Below are 13797 nucleotides of genomic sequence, written 5' to 3'. Positions count from 1 at the left end.
TACACAACTTGAGCAATTCAACAAGAATTGCTCAAGTACAGTGATTTACTGAACCAATTCTGATTGCATAATCATGGAAATGATGTCTTCAATAAATTTGTTTATTCTGTCGAAAGCTAAAGTATGTTTAACATGTTATAATCCATTTGATTAGAAACTATGCTATCAAACGGCGCTATTCAGCATGGAAATTCCATAAGTAAATACTTCAGAATCTTAACTACAGTCAAATTTCCAGTCGATATTTAAGGGATCATCGACTCATGGAAATATTGAGACATGGAACAGATATTCTTTGGCAAGCTGATTGAAGGGTGCATCATAGTAGCTATGATGTTTGTTTCAAGTATGGTTTCATGAGTCGATATCGAGCTATGGAACATCGATTCATGGAGGTTTGGTAGTATTTAGAAATATGGCGTTTTCTGTTCTCTTAACAAACTGTGTTGAATTTTTCTTGAAACAAATATTATTGAACTGCTTCCGGGCTTCTATTATTGCTGTTTGCGTTTAACGTGCAAATCCAGTCTAAGTGAGCTTCAAATGCAGTAACACAAAGTAATCAAAGCATACTTATCAACCATGATCCATATCACCGCCAACTCAGCAAAGAAAATCAAATTTTGACTTCGCCTTCCTTGTTAACAATCTTAACGCGTTTGGTGTTCCCGCATTTGATAATTGCATTTCAAACGCACACAGCAATACAAAAACCATAAGAAATCTTGTATAAACAGGTTAGGAAACACAATTAGGAGTTATATTGATTTTCCTTTCTTTATCAGCTGCACCAGTATAAACAATTTTTATAAAATTCGTCCTCCTATTCACTTTTGACATAGTTTTTTTTTTAAATCACTTTCCGAGTTGAGTCTTCGCTGAGTCTAGTACACGATACTAAAGACGGGCTTACAATGGAGATCGAAATACGCGTATCTGTCAAAGGATACACACTCTAGTGGAATTAAATGATACATTACTAAATTCGGCTTTCATTCACTTCAAGGTATTTTACTACACTACTTGAAGTTCAAGATTATCAAGAAAGTAGGGTTTATCCACAGAATTTGTTTATATAGAGAAGTGCGAATACTGTCAAACGCGGTTCCAATCGAGCAATAAGCCTTTCCACGAGATGATTCAAATAAACTGATTCGGAAGGTCTTTGACAGTCTTGTATGGAACCAGTCCTCCACCGATAGAAACGAATGGAAACACGGACCTGTCGCATGAAAAGGCCTGTCTAATGCGCGGCAGAAAGCTGTTACGCAAAAACAATTGGGTGTGAGTTAGTGCAAAGCGATATGAAAGTGTCGTGACCGGTTAGCTAGGTCTATTATGGCAACTTACAGGATGACACGTGCACTACAACATTGGTCGAATCACCTCAAATGTGATAGAAGAGTGCATGGTGACGTCACGAATAATTCCCCTTCTCTGTCCCTCTCTCATCACGCTCAATTGACTGTCCTGCTCTTTGACATTTACTGCTGGAATTGTTTCGATTTTTTTATATAGAACTGACGTTCACTGCTGGAATTGTTGACACATTTTTATATGGAGTTTTGTGGTTATGTCAGGCGTGCAACGATCTATAGCTATTGCCTGTGTTGTTTATAAATAAATTCAAAATGCTCTCAGCGCTTCTCTAGTATAATCATATTCTTTGGGTTTATCATTATAGTCAACGGTGCATGATTGCTCTGATTATTGAAACGATGATCGACTCATGGTAATGAGCCTATGCATGCTATAAAACGTTTGGCTTTTACTGTGCGCCCTGTTTTCAAGTTGCCCGTGAGAGAGAGAGCGAGACAGCACCTACACAGGGCGCACAGTAAAAGTCAGGAGAACAAAATAATTTATGGCACGTACAGAGGCTCATGTCGCGTTATGTACAGTAATACCTTGGAAAGCTGTTGTTGGGGATAATTACAGTAAACATGTAATTTTAATTTAAGTATGGATCCATAAATCGATATTGAGTAGAGAAAATTTGACTCATGGAGGTTTCACAATATACCAGTGCAGAGAAAGTTCAATGTTATTTATGTTGCTATAAACCGAAGCATGCCGAAATTAAACGATCTTTCCATGACTCATGTTTGTAGTCATATTATTTAAGCAATAAAAAAGAAAATCATCCTTCAACATTGATTTTGTTATATACTTTGTTCATAATTGATGCTACAGTGATACTTCCATGAGTCGATATTGAAGGGACCATAGACTCATAGAAATATCGAGTCATGGAACAGCAATCCTTTGGAAAACTGTTTCAAGGGTCTATCATAGTAACCATGAAATTTTGTTTCTAGTATGGTTCCATGAGTCGATATCGAGTCATGAAATATCGACTCATGGAGGCTTTACTGTATATCATAACAAATTTAGGAAAAACTTTAGCATGGTGTCGAAAACGAATCTTACCAAAATCAAACAGTAATTATGTTGTGAAAAATTCGGTTAGCCGACATCTCGGTATTATGTTCCGAGATTCGATATTTAAAATTACCGAATTTTCAGCTCTTGGGTTCTTGGCGAAATGTTTCGCTGAGGTTGGAGACATAATATAAGTGTGTATGGATCTTTATTCACCTGTATATCGCATAGATATAGTGTGTCTTATGTGAGAAGAACTGCTTTGCGTTTTACGAAGTCTTTTCACGCAGCATAATCAATGTATTCATCAGAAGTTCGATTAATAGGCTTAATATAAAAATAAGATTGATCAATTTGAATGTAGAATTTGAACGAGAATGAACTTTATATCTCTCATTTTATTTTGTGCTTGCCTATTAATTCACTGGTAGCGAAATATTTTCACATTTGACAAAACGTTCACTGATAGCCCAAATGATCAGTATCATAAGATGTTCAGAAAATAAAATGCTCACTGGCGCCTGGTTGCATAATTCAAAATATAATTTCCTATAACATGGCAAAACTTAGCTTACTGAATAACTTTGACGAAGGCGTCAAGTTTACAAACAATCGGGAACTCGAGATTCTATATAAGAAAAAATTGAATCAGGACCTCTAGCATATCCTGATGGAAGTACATCTAGCATCACACTGCATTTTGAATGGAATGTTGAAGAATTTTGAGTATATTTTACCCCTTACACGTTGGCCCGTGATATACAGAATAACTTGATCAAAGACGCCATCTTTCTAATCTAATTTTATTTTCAAAATTCAAAATATAAATATGTTGGAAAATCTAATCTTCTACATCTTCCAATTTCACAGAACACTATTTTTATGGTAAAGATGATAATACCATAAAAATAGTGTTCTGTGAAATTTTTAGCTTTTTCGGTAGTGATTTAAAGGTGGTCCAAAGACAATGTAGGTTTATATGTAAATTACTTTGGAAAAATGTTGAGAAATGTTCCAGACACGCTACTACTGTAATGTAAGTACACATTTATTATCACATAGTGAAAACTCATTCTTCAAACCCTAATAAAGGATGTTGCTGAAGAAAAAAATCCCTTTTGAGCTAAATTGTTTCAGGCCACCTTTTAATAACCACATAGAAAACTGAAAATTTCACAGAACATTATTTTTATGGTAATTATAGTAACGAACATTGGATTTTCAAACTTTTTAAAATTATGAACCGTTCCAATAATCACTAACACCGTGTTGTGGAAGAATTGCGAATCAAACGACACATCACATGTTTAGTCCTCGATCTACTTTACAGCTTACTTACTTACTTATTTGGCTTTACATCAATTATCTTGATAAAGCCTCGCCACCAATATTTCGCCAATTCCCTCGGTTCATGGCCGCTTCTCTCCATCCTCGACTGTGACCCACGCTCTCCAGGTCCTGGTACCTGGTCAATCCACCTAGCTCGCTGCGCCCCACGCCTTCTTGTTCCGACCGGATTCGTGGCGAACACCATCTTTACAGGGTTGTTGTCCGGCATTCTTGCAACATGCCCTGCCCAGCGTATCTTTCCAGCTTTAGCTACCTTCACGATACTGGGTTCGCCGTAGAGTTGAGCGAGCTCGTGGTTCATCCTTCGCCGCCACACGCCGTTCTCCTGCACGCCGCCGAAGATCGTCCTTAGCACTCGGCGTTCGAAAACCCCAAGAGCTTGCAAGTCCTCCTCGAGCATAGTCCACGCCTCATGCCCATAGAGGACTACCGGTCTTATGAGCGTTTTGTACATCGTGCATTTGGTGCGGGGGTGAATCTTTCTTGACCGCAGTTTCTTCTGGAGCCCATAGTAGGCACGACTTCCGCTGATGATGCGCCTTCGTATTTCCCGACTAACATTGTTGTCAGCCGTCAACAAGGATCCGAGGTAGACGAACTCGTCCACCACCTCGAAGGTATCCCCGTCTATCGTAACACTGCTTCCTTGGCGGGCCCTGTCGCGCTCAGTTCCGCCAACCAGCATGTACTTTGTTTTCGACGCATTCACCATTAGCCCGACTCTTGTTGCTTCGCGTTTCAGGCGGGTGAACAAATCTGCCACCGTTTCAAATTTTCTCCCAATAATATCCATGTCTTCCGCGAAGCAAACAAATTGTCCGGATCTCGTGAAAATCGTGCCTCGACTGTTAAGTCCGGCTTTCCGCATGACACCTTCAAGCGCAATATTGAACAACAGGCACGAAAGTCCGTCGCCCTGTCGTAGTCCCCGCCGAGACTCGAACGAACTGGAGTGTTCGCCCGAGATCTTCACGCAGTTTTGCACACCGTCCATCGTTGCTCTGATCAATCTTGTGAGCTTCCCGGGAAAGCTGTTCTCGTCCATGATTTTCCATAGCTCTATGCGGTCGATACTATCGTATGCCGCCTTGAAATCGATGAACAAATGGTGCGTAGGGACCTGGTACTCACGGCATTTCTGGAGGATTTGCCGCACGGAAAAGATCTGGTCCGTTGTCGAGCGGCCGTCGATGAAACCTGCTTGATAACTTCCCACGAACTCGTTTGCTATAGGTGATAGACTACTTTACAGCTGCCCCGATCAAAATACAGCATGCTCACAAGCGCCATCTGGTAGTTGAATTTCAAGTTGGGTGGCCTATCACATGGCATATCACCTACTCAACACTTTTGTTGAAGACGTCAACTTTCTAATTAATCAGAATCCAGAGATATTTGTGTTAAAAAAATGTCATTCTCAATAGCGTCATCTGGTGAAAGAATTCCGAATTAAATAGATCATCACATATTAGTCCTTGAACTATCGAACAACTTTGCCGTAAACACCATATTTCTAAAAAATCGGGATCATGAGATATTCGTGATTGAAATATTGCATGCTCACTAGCGCCATCTGATGGCAGAATTTCAAGTTAGATGGCCTATAATATGATAGTCCTATTAAACAACTTGATCGAAGACCGCATCTTTCTAGGTAATCAGGATCCTGAGATATCCATGTTTGAAAAATTACATGCTCACTAGCGCCAACTGGTGACAGAATTCCGAAACAAGCTTCCTATCACATGTTAGTCCTTGATCTACTGAACAACTTTGCCCAAGACACCATCTTGCTAAAAAATCTAGATCCTGAGATATTTGTGTTCGAGATGTTGCATTGCGAAATGTCCACTTCATCGGTTCCCCCGGGACACATTCCGATGGCCACTGAAAGGTGAGGATGTTTCCAATGTTCCATTTGTCCACTGACCGATTGGTACCGCAGAACAGAAAAAAATTGCCGAAGACATCAATATTCTATGCCTAGTTTTAGATTTACAATCAAAATTCTCCGCGTGTACTCAGTACACGCGGCGACCACTCGTGTGACGGGCCCGGTAAAAAAAAAAGTTACACGAGCGGTCGCACTGGTGTACGGAGTACACGCGTAAAAACTTAGGTTAGAAACACGAAGTTTTCGAATACTTTTCGTTGATTTTTTCGAAAAATTTCTTCCCTACTGTAGTATTATAGAGTAAATGAAAAACATTTATATATTTTGTGAGAAAAAAAAAATCAATTCATCGCTCTAACAAAAAAAAAACTTCAAAAATCATTATCGTTTATACATTTCTATCAGTGTAATTGTTTAGTTTGGCGTACGCTGCAGGTACGCATAACAGAAACGAACACGATGTTAACAACGGGAACGGACGCAGAGTCAGCGGTGTTGCCGAATGGATGCAGAAAAGAAATACGTTGATTGCATCCAAGATGTGTGGATTTTACTCTGTAGCCAGAGTAAGGTGGTCCCACTTGGCGAAGATGGCTAGGAGGCCATCTTTAACTTGCTGGCCGTTTTGTTTACAAACATTACTGCCTGGTCTGGATCAAGATGTGTGGATTTTACTCTGTAGCCAGAGTAAGGTGGTCCCACTTGGCGAAGATGGCTAGGAGGCCATCTTTAACTTGCTGGCCGTTTTGTTTACAAACATTACTGCCTGGTCTGGATAACGCTCAGACTGAAGCTAACCGTGCTGCCAATAGTGCGAACGAAATAGTTAAAAAGAGAGATAAAAGTAGAGTACGCTACGCGCAGATGCGGCTGCATTAGAATAATGTTTGACACCACTTTTTCTCCAACCAATCAGAAGTCATTACTGCCTGGCCCGCAAGATGCTGAAACTTGAACTAACCGTGCTGCCATAGGTGTGGACGAAATTGTAGAAAATAGAGAAAGAAGTATAGAGCACACATGGAGCAGGTGCGACCGTATTAGAATAATTATTGACAACACTGTTTTTCCAACCAATCAGAAGTCGATTGTCCGACTACCTGTCTCAGATGTTTGTAAACAAAACGGCCAGCCCTTCCTCACCTACCCTTCCTGGTTTTCTCCACAAAGTGAGCATAATGTATCACCTTAGGAGGAGCTGCAGCCGCCTTGGTCGGGAGTGTCTCGCACTCTGGTCGGTATCAGTGCGCGTCCTCCTCAGTCTAATGGCGATTTTGGTCGCGGACGGATTGTCTTTGGTTTGTGCGTGAAAAAAAAAACAAGAAATAAAAAAAGAAAGAGATAATGGCTGATGTTGCCATGAGAAAAAAATAAATGTTTTATTTTGAAGAAATACGACACCTACAAGCAAGAAGAAGAGTAGATCTTGGAATAGAACCAACACCCGGATCAATTTAAAGGGGTTTTCAACGTGTTTTTCGAGTTTTCGGAAAGTGCGTGTACTCAGTACACTAGGGCGACCGACGGTGGGTTAACATAGGCAATCGCCCAACCTTCATGGTTTCTAATAGAGAAGAAGTGTTAGACATAACGGTCTGCTCGAATAGAATCACGAGTTGACGAATTGGCATGTATCAGATGAGGAATCATTATCTGATCATCGCTACATCTTCTTTGAACATTCAAATGTAACTGCGCAGACTTTGCGTTTTAGGAATCCCCGGTCAACAAACTGGGAACTCTATATTGAATTGGTTGTGACCAAATTTCATGGATATTCTCCGTCCATTGAAAATCCAAGTGATCTGGATGATGCCGTTGATACTACAACATCCTATATTATGGAAGCTTTTGAAGAAGCATGTCCTCTGCGGTCTGTAAAGACTACAAGAGGGACCCCATGGTGGAATTCCAATCTGACTAGACTCAGGAAACAATGTAGAAGGAGTTGGAAAAGACGCCGTTCAGCTAGATCAGAGTCGTTCAAGTCGGCTTGCAAGGCTTACAAGAAAGCTCTTCGTTCTGCTGAACGATCCGGCTGGAAAAACCTTTGTACAAATGTTTCCAGTTTGAGTAAAGTCAGTGGACTGAACAAAATCCTTGCAAAATCTAGGGATTTCCAAGTGAACGAAATTCGCTTACCTAATGGTTGTTGAGTCCGGGGGTATCCAAATCATCCATTTCTACTGTTTTCTGCTCGTCTTCTCTTCTTCTCCAAAATTGTCTGCTTTAAATTATCCGTCAGTACTCTTCCAGATTCGTTGTAAGACTGACTTTAGGTGAAACATTCGATTCTTCAAAGCATCCTTGATTGATTCCTATTTTCTCAGGCTTCTTTGTTTTGTATGAAATTCAAAGTAATTTTATCTTTTCACTAAGTCTATTTTATTTCGATTTTCTTTGTCATCTATATATATTAGATTTATTATTCTGAATATCTTATTAGCTATTATTACTGATACTCTATCTGGTACAACATTGCTTCCCATCTCCACTCTTACTCAAAAATGGTATATAAATGCATATCTTTAAATCTATTTGGTTTAACAATATCTCTCCTTGGCCTTTCTCTTAAATTTGCTGGACTACTTCCCATAATGACATCCTTTTTGCTGTCGGTTGGTTTGCTACTTGAGTTCTCTGTAATGTGTGAATCGTTTTCTTGTAACAGTGTCTCTTGAAAGATTTTTTTCACATCCTGGACGTTTCTTGAAAATTGCACTCCACGGTCACTCCTGATTACCACTTTTGCTCCGTCTCTCGCAATTACCGTGTACTTTTCAGCACCAAAAGTTGGATCCGATTTGACCTTTTTATGAAGTGCCAACAACACATTGTCTCCGACTGTAACATCTGAATCTTTCACTCCTCTTTTCCAATCTGCATACTGTTTAGTTTTAAATTTGTATAAATCGTCTTTCTCTTTGATTTCCGCTCTGTCAATTGGAGTTCGTGAAGAGCTGTCCCAGAGGCAGGGGTATGTTCCCCTAAACTTCCATCCAACCAGTAGTTCGAACGGCGTAACACCAAGGTTTGCAATGGGTCTAACTTTGTTATGAATATGAACGTATTTGTCCAATGCACTTCTCCAGTTAACATTATCCAACTTTGCTGCTACCAAAGCTTCTTTGATTCCTTTGTTTTGCCGCTCTACTGCTCCATTGGATTGAGGACTTAATGGTATCGATTTCGTTATTTTGACTCCTCTGTTTTCCCAGTTCGAAATAAATTTTTCGCTTTGAAAAGGCGGACCATTGTCACTTTGTATGACAAGAGGGTATCCCCACACCAGAAATACTTTGTTCAGTGCTTCATTAGTCCGATCAGCATCCATTTTGTCCATTTCTATCACATGTAGATATCTAAAACAAATTCATAAGTTGTACATACTCTCTACAGTAAAATCCTTAATTATTCCAATGAAATAGTATTACCTTGAATATGTATCAACAATAACTAGGAATTCGCCTTGTCCAAAGTCTTTAGCAGTAAAAAAATCTATTTGTAATATTTCCCAAGGCCCCTGTGGCAGCTTCCTGGTGGACAATGGAATGGGTGGATTTTTTCTCGAAATTTGTAAACATGTTGAGCATTTCTTCACGAAATTTTTTGCTTCGGTGCTCATACCCGGCCACCAAAAATAATCTCTAAGAATCCTTTTTGTTGACGCTATACCAACGTGGCCTTGATGTGCTGATTGTAGAACTTTGAACCTCAGTTGCTCAGGTACTATTATACGATCATCTTTGAAAACTAAGCTTCCTAAAGAACGTAAGTTTGCTGCTTGTACCTCATAACGTTGTAAACCAGACTGCCACACTCCAACATCCAGGGAACAACGTACTTTGGACAACTCCATATCAGTTTCTGAAATTCTCTCGATCTCATCCCATGATAAATCCATGATTCCGGCATCCAATTTGTACAATAGATGTTTCTCGAATGAATCGTCGAAAGGCTCTGCTGGTCTACTTTCTTCAACTAATCTTGACAATGCGTCAGCTATATTCAATGATCCTGGAATACACTCAACTTCAAAATCGTACGGCTGAAGTCGCAAAGCCCAACTTTCTGCCCGCGAAACAGCACGTCTGCCTATTCTGTGTCTGCTATTGAAAATAAATTCATTGGACACTGCGTCTGATCGTATGGTAAAGAATTTTCCAAGTAAATACATAGAAAATCTTTCCACACCCCATACCATAGCCAAGGCTTCCTTTTGGGTGTGTGGATACTTTTTTTCTGCGTTCGTTAGAGATTTTGAGGCACAGGCTATAACCCGAGGTTTTGATTCACCATCAAACTGAACGAGAACGGCACCTGTGATGCAATTATTCTTTATAAATTAATTTAACAAACTGTATAAATATATATAATTACCTAAACCATACGGAGATGCATCAACATACAATTCAGTGCGATCTTCCTTACTGAAATATCCCAGCGTATTAATTCCCTTCCATGCCTTGTGCTTTAGATTTTGAAATTCATCCTCCAATTCTTGATTCCAGTAGAAAACATCACCATTTGCCAGTTCGCGTAGACGCCTTGTCTTATCCGCTCTTTGATGGATGAACTTTTCAACGAAAGTGATTAATCCGAGAAAACTTTTGACTTCCGCCAAGGATTGGGGAGCCCGAAAATTTTGTATTGCTCTAATTTTGTCGTCTTCAATTTGCCAACCATTTTCAGAAAGCCGGAAACCCAAAAATCTTACAGATTTTTGTCCAATAGCACATTTTGATAGATTGATCCTTACGTTATGATTCTCCAGCCGTTTCATCACCTCTGCTAAATATTCGTCATGCTCTTGTTTTGTTTTTCCGTGAATTAAAACATCATCTAAGTAATTTATCGTTCCTTTGCAGCCTTTCAAAATGATTGATTGAAAAATTTCTTGAAAAATGTCTGGGGCATTACATAACCCAAAAGGCAATCTGCAGTATCTATACAAGGCATCACCAGCAAAAAAATTTGTTAGATGTCTTGAATCTTCATCAAGTTCGACATGGAAATATGCACTCGTTAAATCAATCGTTGAGAAGTAGGTTGACCCATGCAATTCCATAAGTATCGAATCAAACGTAGGCATCTTAAATGGCGTTCTAAAAATACACTTATTCGGGCCTCTCAGATCTATAACCAAACGAATGTCATGCTTTCCTTTTGGAACCACCAATAGTGATGAACAGAATGATCTATCCATAGACTCGTTAACTTCTTCGATTATTCCTACCAAAAAATTATGCATCAATAAAAACATGAGTACTCATCTGATTTATTCATTTACCTGACACAAGCAAATCATCGATCTTCCTTTTAACTAGATCTTTAAAAGGTGGCGGTATGTGAGTATATACATTACGGGATGGAGGCATATTCTTATCATATTTTAATGAAACTGGAGGAACATTGAATCTAGGGAATTCTTCAGATGCAGCGATCATACTTATATCCATATAGTCCGATAGCGTTAGTTCACATGGCCATGCACCAACATCTTCTATGGGTACACGCTACTACACCTCCAGCATTGGCGCGTCTGGACCGCGGTAGAAAAGCGCGGTGCCGCTCTTGAATTTCCTCCTCTTCTTCCTCTGTGTGCACCACGTCTACCGTTAGAGTTCCAGCTTGGTCTACCACCTAAGATTGATCATAACTTACTTTCAACTAAATCATTTGTAAGCAAAAAAATATTATTCATACCAATAAATCTTTCTTGTCGATAATTCGTCAGATTTGAATATCTCTCGACTGCTGCAATGACTGCTGCTCCAGATGGTGATGTTGAATTACGTTGTTGTGTTCTCATGAATTCCTCTTCGTTTAATCTCTCTATTTCAGAATCTTGAACCGCGTCAATCAGATCTTTAAGGGATCCTTGGCGAACCCAGTTCCTATGAGCTAGTTTACGAACTCGACTGTCCAGTGCACCCTTGGTTATTGTACGCATTACAGATTCCATTTCCTCGTTATCCTGGTAACCACAGAGCTTGGTGGCTGCTCCGACCCTTCTTACAAATTGTACGCTGCTTTCGTCTTTCTTTTGTAACATGTTAAGGAGCCTGCTTCTCTGCGACATCATATATGTTCTTGATCCAAAGTATTCGTTCAATCGAGCAATCGCGTTACCATACGGCTCCGAAGTTTCGTCAGGCATTCCAGGAGCCGTTTTAGTACTGTCCAACACTTCCAACAGCTTTGCTCCAGCCTTAATCTTGAAAATACCAATTTTTTTATCCTATTGTTGTATCTATCTGGTACAACAATGGTGACTTTACTTCTTCCGATGAAGAAGTTTTAGAATGTTTATTCAATACACACTTCCCCGGATGTGTGGACATAGCATCTACGGATGAACCAAATGTCTTTTCATGTAGTTACGAGTCTCTGGTCTCGGCACGCAGTATCATTACTACTGAATCGATTTAATGGGCACTTAATAGTTTTGCTCCTTTCAAATCTCCAGGAGCGGATGGGATTTATCCTGTTCGGCTCCAAAAGGGATTTGGGTCCTCTTTTTTTTTGTTAAGGCACTCTGTGCTCATGGCCACTACTGTGCCGGAATCAGTTGATCTGTAGCTTCTTCTTTACCGATACAGATCTATTTTCAACTTATCTATATTTACATGTAGTTTCACTCTCTCCTACTCTTTAATTCTCACACCGAGCAGGTAGGAGAGAGCTCTGCTATTAGTGATGCTAGCTGCCTGCGAAGAGAGTCAGTTTGTCTCAGTCACCATCTGATACTGACGGAGGATGGATGTGCTCCCCAAAGCACGGTCCTCCGTGAGGCGTCTTCTGGTGGCTGGACGGGTTTTTCGTGGAGGGGCTGGGAATCGAACCCAACACTTTCCGTTTATGAAGCGAAAGCGTAACCTCAAGGCTACAGACCCCCCTAGGGATTTGCGTTTATCAAATATGTTTTGAAAAAGCTACTTGTAAGCAGTTTTGCTACCGGGTACATTCCCAGATCCTGGCGTGATATTACTGTAAAGTTTATCCCGAAAGGAGGACGTGCGTCGTACGAAGAAGCGAAGAGTTTTAGACCAATCAGTCTGACCTCTTTTCTTCTGAAATGTCTGGAACGCATTATCGATCATCACATCCGTGGTGTTTATTTGGCAAACATGCATCTTCATGTGAATCAACATGCTTACCAATCTGGAAAGTCCACTGTGACTCTTTTACACAAAGTTGTATACGATATCGAGAAAGCATTCGCTCAGAAGCAATCCTGCTTGGGTGTTTTCTTGGATATTGAGGGTGCCTTTGATAACGTGTCTTTCGATGTCATATTGGAAGCCGCGCAAAACCATGGGCTACCTACACTGGTTACCAATTGGATTCATCAAATGCTCAAAAACCGACATCTCTTCTCGACATTGCGTCAAGCAGCGATTCGAAAATTGAGTGTTTGCGGATGCCCCCAAGGGGGAGTCTTGTCACCACTTTTGTTTAATCTCGTAGCAGATACGCTATTGAGGCAACTCAATAATAGCGGTTTTCCAACTTATGGATTTGCCGACGACTATCTAGCTCTGATAGTTGGTATGTGCATAAGCACCCTATTCGACCTGATGCAAAGTGCTCTTCAGGTAGTCGAGAGTTGGTGTCGCCAATATGGCCTTTCGGTTAACCCGAATAAAACATCTATTGTTCTTTTTACGAAAAGACGAAACCGCGATGGAATTCGATCTTTACGTCTTTTTGGCACTGAGATTAATGTGACTGATCAAGTAAAGTATGTCGGAGTCTAGATTCCAAACTTTCATGGACACATCACATTGATTTCAGAGTCAAAAAAGCTTGCATGGCCTTCGGTCAATGCCGGCGAACCTTTGGTAAAACTTGGGGTCTCAAACCCAAATATATCAAATGGATTTACACAACAATTGTTCGACCAATATTGGTATATGGATGTCTTGTGTGGTGGCAAAAGGGCGAAGTGAGAACAATCCAATCAAAATTGGGCCATCTCCAAAGGATGTGCTTGATGGCGATGTCTGGTGCGTTCTCTACAACTCCCACAGCAGCGCTCGAGGCGCTTTTCGACGTTGCGCCACTACACATATATCTTAAACAAGAAGCACTTTCGTGCTCTTACCGTTTATGGGTACTGGATCTACTGGTGAAAAATCCAGTGAATCGTAGATCTACACACATTTCGT

The sequence above is a fragment of the Aedes aegypti genome, chromosome 3 (assembly GCF_002204515.2).
Source record: "Aedes aegypti strain LVP_AGWG chromosome 3, AaegL5.0 Primary Assembly, whole genome shotgun sequence".
Classification (NCBI taxonomy): Eukaryota; Metazoa; Arthropoda; class Insecta; order Diptera; family Culicidae; genus Aedes; species Aedes aegypti.
Note: the sequence above shows the minus strand (reverse complement) of the source record.